At 34.3% G+C, this 18,870-nt stretch overlaps 1 pseudogene; it reads left to right on the top strand.

Moving 5' to 3' along the window:
* Positions 1–12,235: 12,235 nt before the first annotated feature.
* Positions 12,236–16,342, top strand: LOC138320961 (ornithine decarboxylase-like; annotated as a pseudogene).
* Positions 16,343–18,870: the final 2,528 nt, after the last annotated feature.

Raw genomic sequence — 18,870 nt, 5'->3', positions numbered from 1 at the left:
TTATATTTACTCTGTACAAATCATAGTTCAGACTGCTACACGAATGTCGCAATCTTGTAAGTAAAATATTAAACTTCCTTTTCCCAGTAACATAATAAACGGGTAAAGAATTTACATCAGATTGTATCAAAGTTTTGAAGGTACGAACGGATGGCTGCTCTCTGACATTGCTAAGCAAATCATTCCATAATCTAATAGAAGATGGCAAGAAAGATTCAAGTGAACATGACAAACGAACTTTCGGAATAATATAGTTTTCTCTATTTCTCATGTTGTAGGCGGATCGCTCTCCAACTTTAGGAGGAAGGATATCGATCAGATAATATGGGGTTAGGTTATTATGGAGTTTATACATTAGAATAAGTTTTTTTATTTTTTTTTTAATTTTTACTAGAGGTACAAGATTGGTTTCGAACTAGAGTGAGTCTTTACTTGAGAAGGATGGCATACCCGTTATGATTCTTGCCGCCTCAAGCTGCACTTGTTCGAGTTTGTTAACATCTCCCAGGGAGCAGCCATCCCATACTTCGCACGCATATTCCAACACAGGCAACACAAATGCTTTATATATCCTTAATAAAGTTTTCCTATTGAGTAAAAATTTTAACTTACGTAATGCCGAAAGTTTTTTCATACACGATTTGTGAATTTCTGAAATATGTAACGACCACTTAGCATCTGCACTAAATGTCACACCTAAGTGCCTATGACTGTCAACGCATCTTAAAATTTCATCACCAAAAGAAAGTTGCAAGGGATGCAGGTTTTCAGAGTTGGATACTAGTAAAACGTCCGTTTTTTGAGGATTAAATTTAGTGAGCCAATCTAGAGACCATCTGTTTAATCTATCTAAATCTCTATTAAGATTTAATTCAATATCATGAACAGAGGATGAAGAATACATCAAAGAAGTGTCGTCAGCAAATAGACGTGATACACTATCTAAATTGTCAACTATATCATTAATATAACAAAAGAGGCCCTAACACACTTCCTTGTGGGACTCCAGCATTGGTGCAACCTGTGCTGGAATATTCGTTTTTAACAATTATCTGCTGTTGTCTACCTGATATATAACTTTTCATCCATAGCAAAATTAAGCAAATTACCTTTTATGCCATACGCATTCAATTTAAATAACAGACCCTTATGCCATACTCGATCAAATGCCTTGGAGATATCACAAAATATAAGACAGGCATGGTTATTTTGTTCAAGTGAACAACAGATAGTATTATACATTTCTATTAATTGATGAACCGTTGAATGGTTCATCATTAAACCAGACTGTTTTTCATAAAATAATGAATTTTCAAAAAAAGAAATTGTAAATATGTTTGAACATAACTCTTTCAAAAACTTTACCTAGACAAGATAGCAACGTTATAGGTCTATAATTAGATACCAAATGCCTATCCCCTTTTTTGAATAGGGGTAGAACAATACCTTTTTTTCCAAGTTTCTGGAAAAATATTTAGATTTAATGACATATTAAATAGAAGAGCCAATGGCTTACACACAGTATTTGCAGTATATTTTAACATATGGTGACTAATATTATCATGACCAGATGCTTTACCTAATTTAAGAATTTTTAAAATATCACAAATTTCATTACTGGTTACCACAACAGATTCAAGCACATATTCTGTACGAGATTCAAAAATAGGCAGAGGTTTATTTCTGTCATCTATCGTGGAAATAGAACAAAAGTATTTATTGAGAATGTTTGCCTTTTCAGAATCACCTATTTCTACATTTCCCGTATCATCGTTTAATAAAGGTGGTATAGCTTCTTTGTTGCCCGACTGTTTAAAAATTTTCCTTACCAATCTCCAATATTCTTTAGGATCACTAGTATTAAGATTATCAATAACACCGCCCACATTTTCATAAAAAAAACTTCTCTAGCATATTTTTTCATGTTATTGACTTTATTACGTTGTCTTTTAAACTTATCGATGTTGGATGCGGACTTAACTCGTTTAACTGCATTGTGTAGCCTATCTCGCAATCGAATGGCTTTCCGCAGATCAGAATTCATCCATAATACATCATGTGGTCGTATTTTTTAGCAAATAACAAAAACTGTTCGGTAAATTTAACGCTCGCAATATCAATTGACGTGTAATTAGAAAAAAATGTTTCCCAGTCAAAAGAATTTATTAATATATTTAATTTTTCAAAATTTGCATGTTTGTATGACCAAACTTCACGAGTATAGGTTCGTGAAAGGCTAATAGGCGTAGATAAAAATACGACACATGCGTCATGGTCGCTGATATCACGATCAACTGAAATTACATGTGAATCTATACATTTCGAAATATCACTTAACAAAATTGGATCGAGTAAACTGTGTCTTGTGGCCCCATACCTGGTTGGTTCATTTATAACATTGCTTAAGTCAAGCTCCAACATAATTTGCTTTAAAATGTGATTATTTGATAGAGTTAACATATCAATATTAATGTCACCAACAATAATAACATTTGGTGTACTTTCTAAAGCTTTTTCAATTGAATATTGAAAATTCTCCCAAAAAGGATGACGTGAGTTTTCGGGTCTATAAACAGTACAGATTAAAAAAGTTTGACGTGCTGTTTCCACCTGAATCCAGATTACTTCTCCGCCTTGAAATTCTAAATCATCTCTCCGTATGCATTTTAAGAAATCAGAGTAGTAGACTAAAATTCCACCCCCAGCAAAATTTCTATCTTTCCTAAATGGCTCCATGAATCCCGATAGGGTTAAATCAGATGAAGGCACCCGATCATCTAAGTGTGTTTCTGTAAAGCAAACAATGTTAAACTCATCACAAATATTTTCTATATATTCTAATTTGTTCCTTATGCTTCGTGCATTCAGGTGGAATATAGACAATTCATTATCAGATGGACCTGGATTTTTTTCTACATCCATGTCTAAAAAGAGTTATAGTAATAAAATATGACAAAAATTAATATTCTTAAAATGTGATTGTAAGCACATAAGTATTACAGATGCCAAACTGGCTTTTATACTACAAACAAAGAGGTTACGATAAATAACATGTTCATGGGCAAAGAAATCGAAATTAACGTGTATAACATATCGACTCTTTTTAAAATTTGGTCCTCCCTACGCTTTGCAATAGAAGCAACCAATTGAAACTCTATGCCAAATCGCAGATATATCGCCAGTTAACCATTGTCATAGCATAAATATAGCACAAGGTCTCGCACGGACGCACTCACACAAAAACGCTGGAAAAAACGGATAAGGTACACTACAGAAAGGCACGTGGTTAATTGTTCTAGGTCAAGGTAACAACACTTCGTATTTTGAGAAAAAATACATAAATAGAGAAACAGAGAAAAAAACATAAACATTTTGTATGTACATTTTCACATGGGATATTTGTAACAAAAGTTCGGATAATTGATAAAACTTTAATTAATAAATAATTCAACTTTAATTAATGTTTTTTTAACTATTGAAGCATTGAAGCATTTGAAAATGACAAAATAGAAACAAAAAAACCGACACCAAAAACACACAAGAAAGATCTAATGTGGTATTATTATAATTGTTCCTATACTATACAATTAAATGTTATTCAATCTCTAGGGGACACAATGTAGTATTCAATTTTGCATATTAATACAAATAACTATCGGATTGATGATGTGATTTACCAAAAAATAACTTTATCAGGCCCAAAATGATATTATATACATCTCAATAAAAAGAAAACAAAACCCACCAAATTCAGATACCGATGTAGATGTATCTTGTATCATTCAGATATCAATGTAGACATCTATGCCATTCAGATACCCATGGAAATATCTCTTATACCATTCAGATACCAACGTATTTAAATCATGTTCTATTCAGATACCAATGTAGAAATCTCTTTTACTATTTATATACCATTGTAGGTATCTCCTATATCATTCGGATTGCAACATAGAAATACCCTATACCATTCAGATACATTTACAGATATATCTTATACCATTCAGATACCAATGTTGAAATATCCTATACCATTTAGATACCCATGTATATATTTCTTATACCATTCAGATATCAATGCATACATATCTTATACAAATCAAATACCATTGTAGATGTATCATATACCAATCAGCTACCAATGTAGAAAACTCCTATACCATTCAGATACCAATGTAGAAGACTCCTATACCATTCAGATACCAATATCAAAATCTCCCATGTCAATCAAATATTAATGTAGACATATATACCATTCAAATACCAATGTAGATATCACCTATATCATTCATATACTCATGTAGATATCTCTTATACCATTTAGATGTCAATGTAGAAAACCTCTATACTATTTAGTTAGTAATGCAGATATATCTTATACCATTCATATACAAATGTAAAAATAGTCAATACAATTCAGATAGCAATGTAAGAATATCCTATACCATCCAGATACCAATGTAGAAATCTCTTTTACCATTTGGATACCAGTGTAGATGTTCCATATATCAATTAGATGTCACTTATAATATTTAGATTAACTTTTTATGCATTTATCATCTATACTGTGACCATACATATATTATATTTATGATATTGAATTAAGGTATACCATACACATATATCACACAAGGGGGTTATTTCATAAGAATACATAAGCAGGTTATCTCATAAGATAAGTGTAAACACCAATTGTACAATTTTCATATGCATAAATTTGAATACAAACAAAAATGAAAATTAATGTCATTTGGGTATTTATACTTTGAAAGAGACCTGTTCAGCCATCTGCTTGATCAGTGTCAGTGGCAAGATGCGCGATATCTGTTATTGATTTAACAATGATTTTTCTAGAATCCTGCCCGACTTTGTAGAAAATACGTCCGTCATTGGTCCAGTAAGAGTGAATTTCATTAGACTTTCTGGCCTTACCAAGACGTCGGACAATGGTTTGGCGAGTTGGTGTGAGGTCTTCAGATATGTAAATTTTGTCCGTTTTATCTCGAGTCTTTAACAATTTTTTTGCATAGTAGATCTCGTTTTTAACCTTCCAATTACGTAGACGACATATAATTTGGGCTTTACCATCCGTAACTTTACCGATGACATGTGATCTATTGATATCTTCTTTATTGATATTCACACCAAGTTTGCTCACACAGATATCCACCACCTTATCGTCAGTCAACTGCATTTCTTTAGGACCCATAGGCACCCCGTGAAACCTTAATAATGTACGTCTCCCATATTGTTCCAATTACTCTAAGGAGTTCTGGAGATAATCAACCTTAGATTCTAGCTGCTCTACCTTACACTTTAAGTGCTTATTGTCCCCAAGGAGAGCAGCCATTTCACTCAGTCAATTTCGATATTTGTGATGTAAAAGGAGACATTACTGATGTGATGAGTTCACTAATAGATGGTCCAAGGGCTGCTGCTAGAGAAGGGGCTATCGAATTGGCGAAACCAGGGGCCGTTATTGTAGCATGGACGAGTTGGTGTAAGTTAAACGTCTGACCTTGACTCGATATAATGGGTGGGTCGGACGTTGCTGGGGTAGACATTATAGATTTAGGGTCCGTACTATTCAAATAAAAAAGGTCTGGTAAAGAATTACGCCGTCTATGGGATTTATGTCGCTTTGCGTTTGGAATGTCTGACATAGGTACACTGTAGTAGTATGTATGCTAAAGACGAAAACTTGCTCACATGTATAAGGTACATGGTATGGCGGCACGGTGATGTGTAATCAGTTCACCAAAAACATTCCGTCATGTACCTTCTTCAACACTTCCGAGTCACTTCACTTACATATTTTCAAAGTTCATTACGTTACATATAGTGTACACATTACTGAAATTGCAAATATCCTTAATTTACACAGAAATTACCAAATCCCACGCATGTTTCTGGAGAGCTAGGATGAGCTGATCTTCATGCTGTCAACCCGAATTCATTGTTATCAGGTTACATGTTAACAAATATGTATGCGATAACGTGTATACAATTGCATTTTGCACTGAATATTATATTCAATTCAACATAATTTTGCGACTTAATTGAAGTAACTATTGCATTAAAAGTAGGAGTTAAGTAGTAGTAGTGTAGCAGGAGGGGGTCTCGGCGAATGGGTGAGCCTTCCGTGTATAGTGGAGATGGTAATTCGCGTTGTGTTTTAGTATATATGGCTCATCACCCATTCCTCAAGTTCTCCCTCTGCAATGTCCTTTTGAGATTCCGGCGGGACACAATGGAAAGTATAACCAGAAGATGAAATAAATGTCATCAGTTTATTATATAAACATAAAGTAAACAGATAACAAAAGTAAAAAGTAGAAGAATTATCCTGGATCTAATCGGAATGGACAAAGTATTTGATTCCAGCTATAACAATTTAAGTATGTAAATTACCCATAATAAAAACTCCTAAACTGAATAGAATCATAAAATAAGGCTAACAAAAGATTCAACAATTTACTAAACCCTAAGATATCTGTTAACAATAAAATTCCCTAAAATAGAACTAAAAGGAACAAAGGGAGATAACCTCAACAAAAGTTAGCAACAAAGGGAGACAGTTCCCATAACAAGTAAAATACGGTATATAGACCAGTCAAACTAGGTTTCAACATCAAACTAATTGCAACAGAAATTATTTTTGTTGGAATGTTTTTAGATTTCGACTATAAGTAACTGGTAAAAATTCCCAAAAAATCCCATAAGGGGAAAGTGGTTAATTTTACCTATTTATAAAGTCATCTACACCGCCGGTAAATGTGTCCCATATGGGCCGCCGTAGATCTAGACTGGTTCCCTTCCCTTAGTTCTCTACTCTCCGCCAGGCTGCGCTTCGCTCACTAGGGACCGGTAGCGGGTAACCATGATGATTTTTTTGATTGGTCAATCTACATATCCGGTTCGCTGGCATCACTTTTTTTAGGCGTGGGAAACCCCTTTACGCACGAAGCGACGGATCTTAACGTAAAGAATAAATAATTTATTTGAACGATATATAAACAAAAGTAAATAAGATCTTAAGTTTTGAAATCATTTCGTGCTAACAGAGTTTAGAGTGTTCATAGGAACGACGTTAATAACGTTATTTTCTCTTAACGGAAGTAGCCGTCTCCATGATGACATATCATGCGCGGAAATGATGCGCACGACTCTGGAGTTGGAATTCCCACTCAAGATGGCTACTCGCTACCGGTCCTCAGTGAAGCGTACGCAAGGGAGGTAACTGAGGCGGGAACCAGTCTACCGTAGATCGGAAGAGTTCCACAAAGGAGGCGGAAATGAGCTACAATGTTGGCATGAGTGGACACACGAATACAATTTACATAAACAAAAGCGTTGATTATTGACAATCGTGCATCTTTGGCAGGTTTTATGATAGTGTTAGCAAAGTTCATGATTATTTTAAGTTATATTATACATAATACCATGTGCTTCACATATGTCTTTAAGTGTTGAAATGGTTAGCGATCGGTGACGGTAACTCCTACCCGACGGAAGTACAAAGTGACGACAACATAACTGTATTTATGTTAAATAAAACATATCTGAATTTCGATATTTTGCCAGTGTAGTCTATGCTTTAGTTTATCTTTAATGAGTAATGGTTCTGTCAATACGATGTATTTAAGTTTTAAAAGTTTGCCAGTTTTAATAACCCTGTTTCATTGACGAAAAAAAGTATGGAAGCCTGTTTGTACTAGCGCGATATTGATCAAAATTTCCATTTTACACATATTTCCGATAAAATTCAATATTTAATTCTTATTCCGAAGAGTGGTTTGGATGTTTGCGACCTCATTATTGTTTTGGTTTCTAACTGTGTATTTTATATGTACTATTTTCTTTTATTTCAGAAATTATTTTACTTTATTGCCACTTTATTACTGAATACGTGTCATAGCTCTACATATAACAGATACTAATGGTCAGTTAGTTCCATGTAAATATTTATCTGGGGCCAGTTGTTCAAAGGTCTATTAAAAGTTAATCGAGGATTAAACCTTCATTAAACCGTCATTAACTTGATGACGTCATTTCCAGAAAATATGATGTTGCACAAACGTCCATTAAAGTTAACGGAGCATAAAGCTCTAATAAAGCTTGATTAAAATCTACGATATTTAATGGACCTATGGGGCTCCTTTAAACCACAATTAAATGCTAATTTGTGTGGTAAAACTTTTGTATAATCTCTTTCAGCAGAGTTCGGTTATCAAATTCACAAAGACGGTAAAACAATGTCCAATCAGAGCATTTATATGTTTGAGGAAATGTTAAGAAATGAAACTGGAAGAAGCCGAATTAAAAAGGGAACTTGCCGGGTTGGGGATGTACATGTATGTATGTTTCCAATTAATCTACATGTACATATATGATAATCAACTTCTACATGTTCTTTATGGATACATATTGAAAAATGACTTTACAGTGAAAACTAGTCATCATGTTAGAGACTCTTCCACCTTCTTATTAATAACAGAAACAACAATATCAAGCAAATGAAATATATTTTAACAAACAAATGTCAAAGGGCATATAGATGTAGCTCTGAATAAGTAGTAAATACACACAGTTATGAATAAAAAAGGGGGAATTAATTAATAGAAAATCAAATACGATCAAACAAGTGTACAATTAATCATCGATAATGGAAAATCTGCCATAGAACACATTGCTGCTGACTTCGGAATTTGTGAGTTAGCTTGATAACTACGTTGATTCGGGGTGCAATCGGCCTATGACTTTAATGAACTTATAGTTTCAGAAACTCTATATCGAATTTCTGTTAGAACGAATTATTTCTCTGGTCCCAAGTCTGATTGTAATTAGATTTGAATAAAGTTTATTTTAAAGTATAGATGAAAATTGAACTTCGCTTTTCTACACATATGTACATATGGAAGTTAACGTATAATGTAACCAGTAGGTTTCCCCCAAAAATATAAACCGTTCTTACTTTTTAGAATATCACTTTATACACAACGTCAACGTAATGTTGTAGACCACAACTAATCCCCATGACACAAACCATACTATACATGAAGCTGTATTATTTGTAGATAAGTTACTGGTACAAGGAAAATACTGTCACATCACTCCGCTGATTACTCATTTAAACAATTTGACGTCATATATTGGTTCCGCTTCTTATTCATTTTAGTTCTTTATATACATACTGTATTCGACGTAATTGGCGCCCCCCTCCTCTCTTCTTCTGGAGGAATTGATTTGTTTGTCTGTTTGTTTGTTTGCTTGCTTGTTTGTTTGATTTTGGGAGACTGTGGTTTATTCGTGATGTATAGTGGAAGTCTTGGCCTTTTTATAGTATTATATCACTGAAGCATGCCGCCGAAGATATCATACTGACGGGTGAACCAGTCGTCCCCCTCCCTTAATGCTTAAGTTATATAAATGCCCCCGTCATCCCATAAATTTAACGATGTTTTACAACTGTGTGATGCTTACAGGCATCGTATTCCATATTACATGAACTTGTAGACACCCGATAACGGTTTCATTTAACAAATAGTCCTGACTTATAGAATATGTGATAACAAAAATACGAATACAAGAAAATTTTGACTTCTCAGAGGAGTACATCCTTAACAATAATATAAATAATACAAAAATACTTTATATAACAATTCGTATAATAAAAATACTATTATATTTCCAAGAAAAATATATAATAAGAAATACCTCTGTTACTAAGATCCAATGAAAACTAACAGGATATATATGATGTTTATGGACCAATTGACTTAATCAATTGGTCTCCTGTATGCGTAATAACCACCCCCATACAACGTACTAATTACTGACCTAATGTCCCAACTATTGACCTTTAACCCTGAGTAACAGAACAGACTGACATCCTGACCTACACACGCTGCCAGAGCACAGGTTTAATTTAGATATGGAATTTAATAACTTTGCACAACATTTACAGTGAAGTTAATAGTGGAAGTTCTGAGGGTTTAACCAATCTTATCCCTAGCGCCCAGGGCCGACCTAAACCTACTTGTCTCGCCCTAGTACGCACGATACCCGTTCAACCGAGGCGCTGTCAACGCACCCTCATCTCCCACTATTCCCGGTACTACAAACTTATATATAAGCTTGCTCACTGTTCGAGACCACAAATAGAATCAATGTGCTTCTCTATAGTGTCTAGGTATCATTATAATTATTTGTCACTATTATACACATCCCCAGTAAAATAGACGGTAAAAACCTGTCTTTCTCCTAGGTAATGTAAACCCGAAATGTCTAATTTCCTTCTGTACTAGTTTCATTATCGCTGACAAGTAGTAATTACGCTATATCCGGCCGACATACGCAATATCACTTCCCAGCCAGCTTACTGTTTATTTATACTAGTTACAGTTGTTACATATTACCATCAGAATGATTCCCGTATTATTTTATTCAATTTCATATGTATATTCTGTTTGAATTTGGAGGTAATAAGGAGGCATGGTGCACCATAGTGCCTCCATTCCGGAGACTGCTGGCACTTACCAGTGAATGGACTGGTTCAACCAGTCCTGCAACCAATCTGCTATATCGCGTGCGCGCACGAGTATTTATACCTGCCGCGCGGTAGAAACGATGACCCACATAGCTTGTCACTATACTCACGATAGACCAATCACAGCGCTCGGCACATCGCTCCGAAGGTTGTAGTTTCCATCATGGCCGCCTGTAGCGCTGGTACCTTGTACCTTGGCTCTCTACAGCTCCATAAGACCGTAATTACTCGTAAATTAGTAACGATTTAAATAGGTAAGCTTTATACATATTACTTGTACTCTTATTTCACCCAGAGGAGATTCTAATAGCTAGCAAATACATCATAGCCATTTCCCGCCAAAGCCTGCTCCGTTACAGTAGTAGTAGTGCGTTACAATAAGTTCAATATCAAATATCATAAATAGTTCAAGTTACATTCTATAAATGAATCCAACTATTTTAACGGATTATATAATCCTTCATGTGTTTAATCCTTGTCAGTAGAACGTAACCTGTATAAATACAAATGTCAATAAAGCACAAGTCTTGAAGTACATATAAAACCATGTAAATGCACATATGTCACGTTCTTGAGATCAACTAAAAAGAAAGAAACGTTATTTTGCATAAATAAATAATTTAAAAAAAACTCACATACATATTTACAGTACATGTATTTAAGGTAGGGGTATATAATGGGTATTTACCAGAACTAGATTAAATATTATTTTATATTGTTGTAGGATTTAAAATGTTGTGATGACGAAGTTAAGAATTATCTTGAGACGTAGTTTTGTGTTATTGTAACATACCCCTACACGTGTTATCCACATTAGAAAAAGGAAGAAAGATTAGAAAGGTGAGCTGACCTGCGACTCAGATCCGTCTACTAACGATTTACACTTGCAACTCGCTATTATACCCATAGTTAACAATACCCTGTGACAACTAATGAACGATATTTACCTAACTCTTACGGAATTGATTCAAGAGCGGAAGTTTAGACTTCCGTAATAATACACAACGACGCTAACTGAGCTAACACAAGGTGATTGTATATATAAATTATCCATTCCCGAGTACAACTCCCCCCCCCCTCTTGAAAACTAGGCCAATGTCATTAACCAACAATTATACTAGGTGAGACATTTGCCTATAATACTATAGATCTAAATATAATACATGATAAGTAACAACTATCTACTGATTAACATGTTGTTGTCTATCTCAAGAAAATAATTTAACACAGAAAGGAAAGGTAGAAATAAATAATCCCCTAATTATATCAAGCTAAAAACGCATAACGCCTATTAACGTCCTATTCTAGAAAGAATTGTCCCCTAATCTCAGGCACCACAACTGGTCTAGGGTGTGATCCTGCCCCCTTCCCATAACTGATGTAGTAACCTGCCGGCATTATCACTAAACATGACGGAGTCCCGTGACTGATGAATTGAGAAGAGCTCCTGTGGGGATCCGGAAACAACTATGGATGCACGCTTCCTACGAGCTTTCCTGCCTAAATCGGTTGGCCCGAGTCGCACCTCAGCCACAGAAGTTTGAGCTTCCCTGGCGAATGTATTTACATTTTCCTCAAGGGAACTCTGGGTGACTCCGACCCTGTAGCCACATCCACTGAGGCAGATGGTGGTCGTAAGTGATCGGAACCCCTGGAGTATCGAGAAAAGCAGTTAACTTGGCAAGTTCTGATTAAACCATGTTTTTTGCAATTATGCAATGGCACGTTATTCGTTATGATTAGATAGTTTCAATGATTGATAAAGAATAAATTCAAATAATGTATTTGTTCTAGAACATCTAGAGTTATGGGGAACTGTGATATAGAGATTGTGGATGTTAGGCGATCCCGAGAGGAATACCTTACTCAAAAAGTCAACGACCAAACGGAACTGGTAAGTATTCTGTACTTTCATATGACAGAGTTATCTACTATTGCTGATAGCTACGTCATCGGTCTACGTGCATAACGTCATACTTTTCAGAGAAACGACGTTTCTATCACAATGACATAATGATGTCACAATAGATAATAGGGATATAACTCTGTCATGTGTAAAAATCGAATATATCAGATTAACATTTTCAGTTAGGCCATAGTTGTGTTTTTTTCTGTTTTGCGTCCGCCTAGCGCTGGCCTGCTGTTAGGTTTTACGTCTCTTGAATGAAAAAACAAACAACAGTTTTTCTGAACTGGGCAATAAAAGAAGTGTGTACAGGGTAAGTATTGTTTTCTACAATTTCCATAGATATAAACTCTATAGAATGAAAGAATCCCAAAAAACTGTAATTCCTTAGCAAAACATTGTGTTTATTTTCTTGTGTGTGTTTTTTGACGCAAAACAGAAAAAAAACAGAACTATGGCCTTATTCAGTAACAATAATGCTAAGTTCATGATTAGATCTAAGATAAATAGAATGTAGACCACTATGTAATTGTTTCAAGCGTCATTTGTGTTATATTGTTCGTCTCTGGCGGTGGTGGATATAGACGAGGTGGTGGACAGATACAGTAAATGGTACCGACTCCTTCCAAGGGTGAAAATGTTTTATGGTACAGGGGTATTTATAGGGTTAAATCAACGTCATTCTTCATTATCGATGCATGTAAATATATTATCAAAGTAATGTTCTGTGCGTTTTATTCAAATGTTCAAACCTCAAAAACTATAGATCAATAAAAAGTCAAGTTAGATTCGATCCCGATATTGAAATTAAGTTATACCAAAGAATATTTATAATGATTTCTTATTAACTTTGGTACAGCAGTTGTTGAAATTCGATTCTTGTAAACATGCCTTCTTTTGAATTGGTCGCCATAGAAGTTACGATTAATTCCGAACGGAAGTCGGAAAGTTCATGACCCGTTCTCGGAAGAGTTCGGACAGACGTTACGTAGTTGCGGTAGTCGCATTACGTTCTCGGCAATGACGTTACAATGTCGGCTAACTTCGGCTTGTTTGACTAAATGGGACCCACCTTGCTATGTTCAATATTAATTTGATATTAATAATAAAATTCCGAATTATTATCACTAATCTTGACTTCGATTTAGTCTTGTTTCTGTATGATTCACAACAGGATTTTGTTCAACATTCTTCTAAATCATGAAAAAATAAAGACAGATACGGATTTGTAAAACAGGATTTCCAGTGTTTCCATCGTGAAGTAAATATTTCTTCTGTGATAGATTAACGTTCAATAGGCATGGAATCTGCTCAAAAGAGCTTAGAATATTTTCTCCGAATAGTTACACTTAGAAACAATACAAATGATTGTATACACCCAATGAGGATTAAATTTACACCTTTTATCTTAATAGCCATAACGTGTAACAAAGACGACAAAATCGTAAATGTCCTTGCCAGGATTGGGTGTAGCTTCGACTGTGCAAGTAAGGTACATGTATGTTCACATTGTAGTATACTTAACGAATACAAAAGCTTACGTTGAAACTATCTACAATTGTTACCGTGATATTTTTTGTCTTGTTAAATTATCCAGTTGGAAATACAGCAGATTTTAGATTTGGGCATTGATCCATCTCGCATCATCTACGCCAATACGTGTAAACAGATGTCCCACATAACTTATTGCCAGGACCACGATGTGGATGATCCTTTGACATAAGGCTGGTCAAGATCAGGTCATTCAGCCAGGTGAGATCCGACGATGTGATGACTTAATCTGATGAGTTCCTTTGAAAATAGAAATTCAATATTGAGGAGCTCCACCGCCGACAGAGCTGGTCAAGATCAAGAAAATTAACAAAAAAAATTTTAAATAATTATTTGCCAGGTGAGATCCGACAGTATATTGATATTTATTGATGTATGTTGTGATGGAGCATATAATCTTGAGGCTCGAACGTGTCAATAGTTCAGGTGTGGTTTTTAATTATCCATAATGTTGCTTTATAGTTTAAAATAAGAAATTCATATATTGTTAATTGTATACTTGTTTATCAGATTATCATATTCAGAACTATATCCTGATAATTCTTTCATACTCAGGTATCACTGATCCACATGTAAAACAATGAATTAGAAAAGAGATATATTTGATTATTACATACAATTTTTCAACTGTATTATTCAATAAATTGTGATTGATTGCAGATAAATATTCAGATTTAAAACTACACAAAAGTATGATGTAATGTACAACTTATCCAACAAGTTTGGCTGTGCCTTCGAAGAAGCAGAAATTTTATTTATTTCAGCACAAAACAAAGGTTTTAACGTTGTTGGAGTTAGGTATGTAGCTTTCATTAACATGATTAAGGTAAAAAAAAAGGTTTCAGCTTTTTACTTAATGTGAGCATTTACCTCTTTTTAATATAGGCATAATGTAGTTTATTTTTTATCCATTCGATAGTATTTACCAAAAATATCTCTCGTTGACAATCAATTTATCCTTTTATCATTGAAATACGGTATACTTTCAATATATAGAGTGGTTACTGTGGTCAAAGTGTAAAGGTGAAAACCGGCTTTGGTGACGTCATAGAAATAGTAGAAACGACATTGAAAATTAGATTAAAGGGAGTGGCATTAATTTAACTTTTTAAAGGGCCAAAATAATAGGCATAGTAAGACAGAGTTGGAACGCTAACATCTTATTTATATGTGCCGCAATTTTCATACTCAGGAATCAAGGAGAGTTTTTAATATGTTATTTGCCAAAAGTAACCAACATTTTGAGAATTAAAATACATGTACTTACAATGCAAATATCTTAATGTTACAACGTCAGATAAGAGTAAAAATCGTAGCATACACAATACAAAATGCATACATGTACAATGTAGTTACTTGCGGTTTGATGGATAGTCGGCGACACGCCAGTTTAGTCCACGCAAACCAAATATTTCTAATTTAACAGGTTAATCGAATTACATGACCTCGAATCTATCAAATAAATAGATATTCAAAATGACGAAAACAGATGATACATGTAAAAGTTATTTCTTTGTTTTGATGTTTTTAGTTTTCATGTTGGAAGTAACTGTATGAGTACCGATGCATTTGCGTCATCAATCAAAGAAGCACAAATGGTTTTTGACATTGGACTTCAAGTCGGCTTTTCTATGGAGATCTTTGATATTGGAGGTGGATATAGGGGCAGAGATATTGATCGACCGACTCTTCAAGAGGTAAACAGCTGTACTGTCCTCAATTTTAGGATATCATTAATGTTTATTACATTCAGGAAAACAGAAACTCGATCAGCAGAACTGAGATATGATTCCAAATATAAATAGGTTTAAGTCTTTTTTGTTAGTTACATTTGGACCATTGTAGATACACATCTGGACTATCTCTAGTAAAACTGAAGACAGCAAAAGTAAAAGGTAAATTGATTATTCGATGTACATCAAAGAAATTATATAAATGTACACTGTAGTTAATAGTTGGGCGTCTTTCTCTCTATGTAATCTTCAAAGAAAGTCTCTACAGGCCTGTGATTGGTCAGACTTATTCTCCTTAAATGTTTGACGATTACATCGTCCAGGGGTGCATATATCGTCAGTGATAGTAACCCTTGGAGTATCAAGGATGATTTTACATTTACATTTTGCAGAATGCTGATGTCATCAACAGATATTTAGAGGAATACTTTCCAGAGGAGACTGGTGTACAGATAACTTCGTTGAGCCAGGACGGTTCCTTGTAGAATCTGCTGTCAGTGAAGCCGCGAAGATCATTGGCCGGAAACTGATTTACAATGATGGTAGAATGGGTCATATATTGTTCAGATTATTATATATTGATGAAATGTCATAACATTGTAATAAAAACAAAATACTTATGTGAACACTTGTTGAAGTTACGACATAACATAGAGATGAGCAAAGAGATATTTATGTTACACATCTACATCACTCTGACTAAAGGACGCGACTGAAGCTAAGCTTTTGGGTACATTATATAAATAACAACAGAGAATGAAAATGTCTATGGCAGACATGGTAACAACAATGTCAGCCATGCTGCTTAGACATATATACATATACAAAATAGGTACTATATTGATATAACTAAAAAGGCGGAGCATCAAAACATGCCACCGGACTGCAATGACTTCAGTTATTTTACCCGCGCCACCCAAAATACGATACCTGAAACTTTAACGACTCTGGTCAATATAAGTATAAAACGTTTACATAAAAGCAGAATACATCAGTGATATTTCTGATATATGTTTTTAAATTACAGTATAAGTGTATTTCAAAACATTATTTAAAATTTATACCAAATCCTTAAAATAGCCTATTCATTGTCGATCCTTTTGTATATCATACCGAGATTTAAATAGTGTGATATATGAACATACTTAGTGATATTTAAATAAGTATATTTAGTGTGGTAATGCTGTAACCCTTCTTGTATGACTATACATGTAGATTCGAAACTGTGAAAATACATGCTTAGAATTCTTACTAATACCTTAGAAATTACGGAAGATTGCTATATGCCACGATTCCGTTATTACAATACTTGACTGGAATAAATTTAAGGTTAAACCTTTAGTTGAAATAGTTCTTAGAACCATTTTTGTTTCTGAATAAGTCAACTTCCATTATTGTTTTACCTGTGCAAAAGGACGTACATGAGATCCTTGCTGTGCACGATATATATGTTATATATATTCCTAGGTATGATCAGGGATATTCTATTTCCATTTGCTTTTACATCTTCATTTTAAAAATGGAGGTGACAATAAAAAAAACCTAGAGCATAGATGTACGGGGTTTCCATAATTCAAATCACAATCCAATTAACGGATGTCCTAACCTGATTGACAGTAAGCCAGTACCAAATACCCGATATAGTCCACCGAATAGCAAATTGCCCGCGGCCAGGTAATTACAGGTGAGTTCAATTCAATTTATTTATTAGTTTAAGCTTTACAACTTATTACTGGTATCTAAGAACACAAATCAGTTATCATATTATGTAATAGTGTAACATGTAAACGCTCATACACTAATACTACATTGCACATTCACACACATACACACACCCATTTTAACACAGACGGACGTACGTACGCACACTCGCACCCTCACACACACGCACGCACACACGCGCACCCTTACACGCCTTCATATACATATACAGTCGCACACTCTCTCACTCATCCATATACAACATCATGGCATACTCTCTCTAGTTTCTAATTCTTAAATAATAATTATCAATGTACATGTCTGAATGAATTGTCTACTACGAAAATCATTTAATTGGTAGGAGAGTGAAAAGGACTGTTCACTTAAACAATTATAACAGCAATGGCAAATTAAAGTTACAAATTATAAGATAGTATTTAATCTAACTATCAATATTGTAATATTCACAATTTCATAAAACATTTTCCCGGCGCTTAAATGCTAAGTGTGAATATTTGCCAAGATTATGAAGTTCTTTGACATTATTCACGGATAATAATTGAACAAGTTTAAAAACACTAGATTTACGCAAGTAGTATGGTTTAATATATTTTTTCCGAATATCTGAATAAAATGGACATCTTAATATAAAATGAAACTCGTCTTCCACTTCGTCTTTGTTACAAAAAGTACTTGTTCTATTTTCTCTCGGAGTGTTGATATATCTTCCGCTTTCAATTTTTAGATTATGTGATGACATTCTTATTCTAGAAATACACCTCTTATATCGTTGTTCAATAGGTTTCTTAAGATAATATTGTAGATCAAAATTATCTACAAAATGCTGATATAAAAAGCCCCTAGAGGAATTACTGATATCACTTGTCAGGTCTTGAAAATATATAAGATAAAATTTGTTTTTAATTATCTTGTATATTGTTTTCCCATCTAAATAACTATTATAGAGGTATCCTAAGCATAACCTATCTAATTCTGATTTTATATTTACAACCCAATTGTCGTTGCTAGACTGTCTATTTTCGTAACAGGCTTTCAGAATGCAGTTTTCTGTGTTTTTGACTTTAACCCAATATTTCAAAATTTTTAATTTTATTTTATTTTGTAATGATAATCTTCCTAGTTCACTATACACCATATCATGACAAGTCTTTTTACCTACCCCTTAAATATTTTTGCAAAAGTTCGAGTGTACCCTCTCGACATCTTGTGCCTTGTGAAATCCCCATATTTCACTAGCATAGCCTAAAACACTAGCCACGTATGTATCAAAAACTGAGCATAATGTATCTGCATTGAAATAATTTTTTTTTCATTTTATTCATGATTCTGAAATAAGCCTTCCTTCCCTTTTCGGCTACATGCTTTCGATGAATGGCGTTGTGTACAGGTAAACAACATCCTGGTCCAGG

This window comes from Argopecten irradians, chromosome 4 (assembly GCF_041381155.1).
Source record: "Argopecten irradians isolate NY chromosome 4, Ai_NY, whole genome shotgun sequence".
Taxonomy (NCBI): Eukaryota; Metazoa; Mollusca; class Bivalvia; order Pectinida; family Pectinidae; genus Argopecten; species Argopecten irradians.
This window is presented reverse-complemented; position numbering and strand designations above follow the sequence as displayed.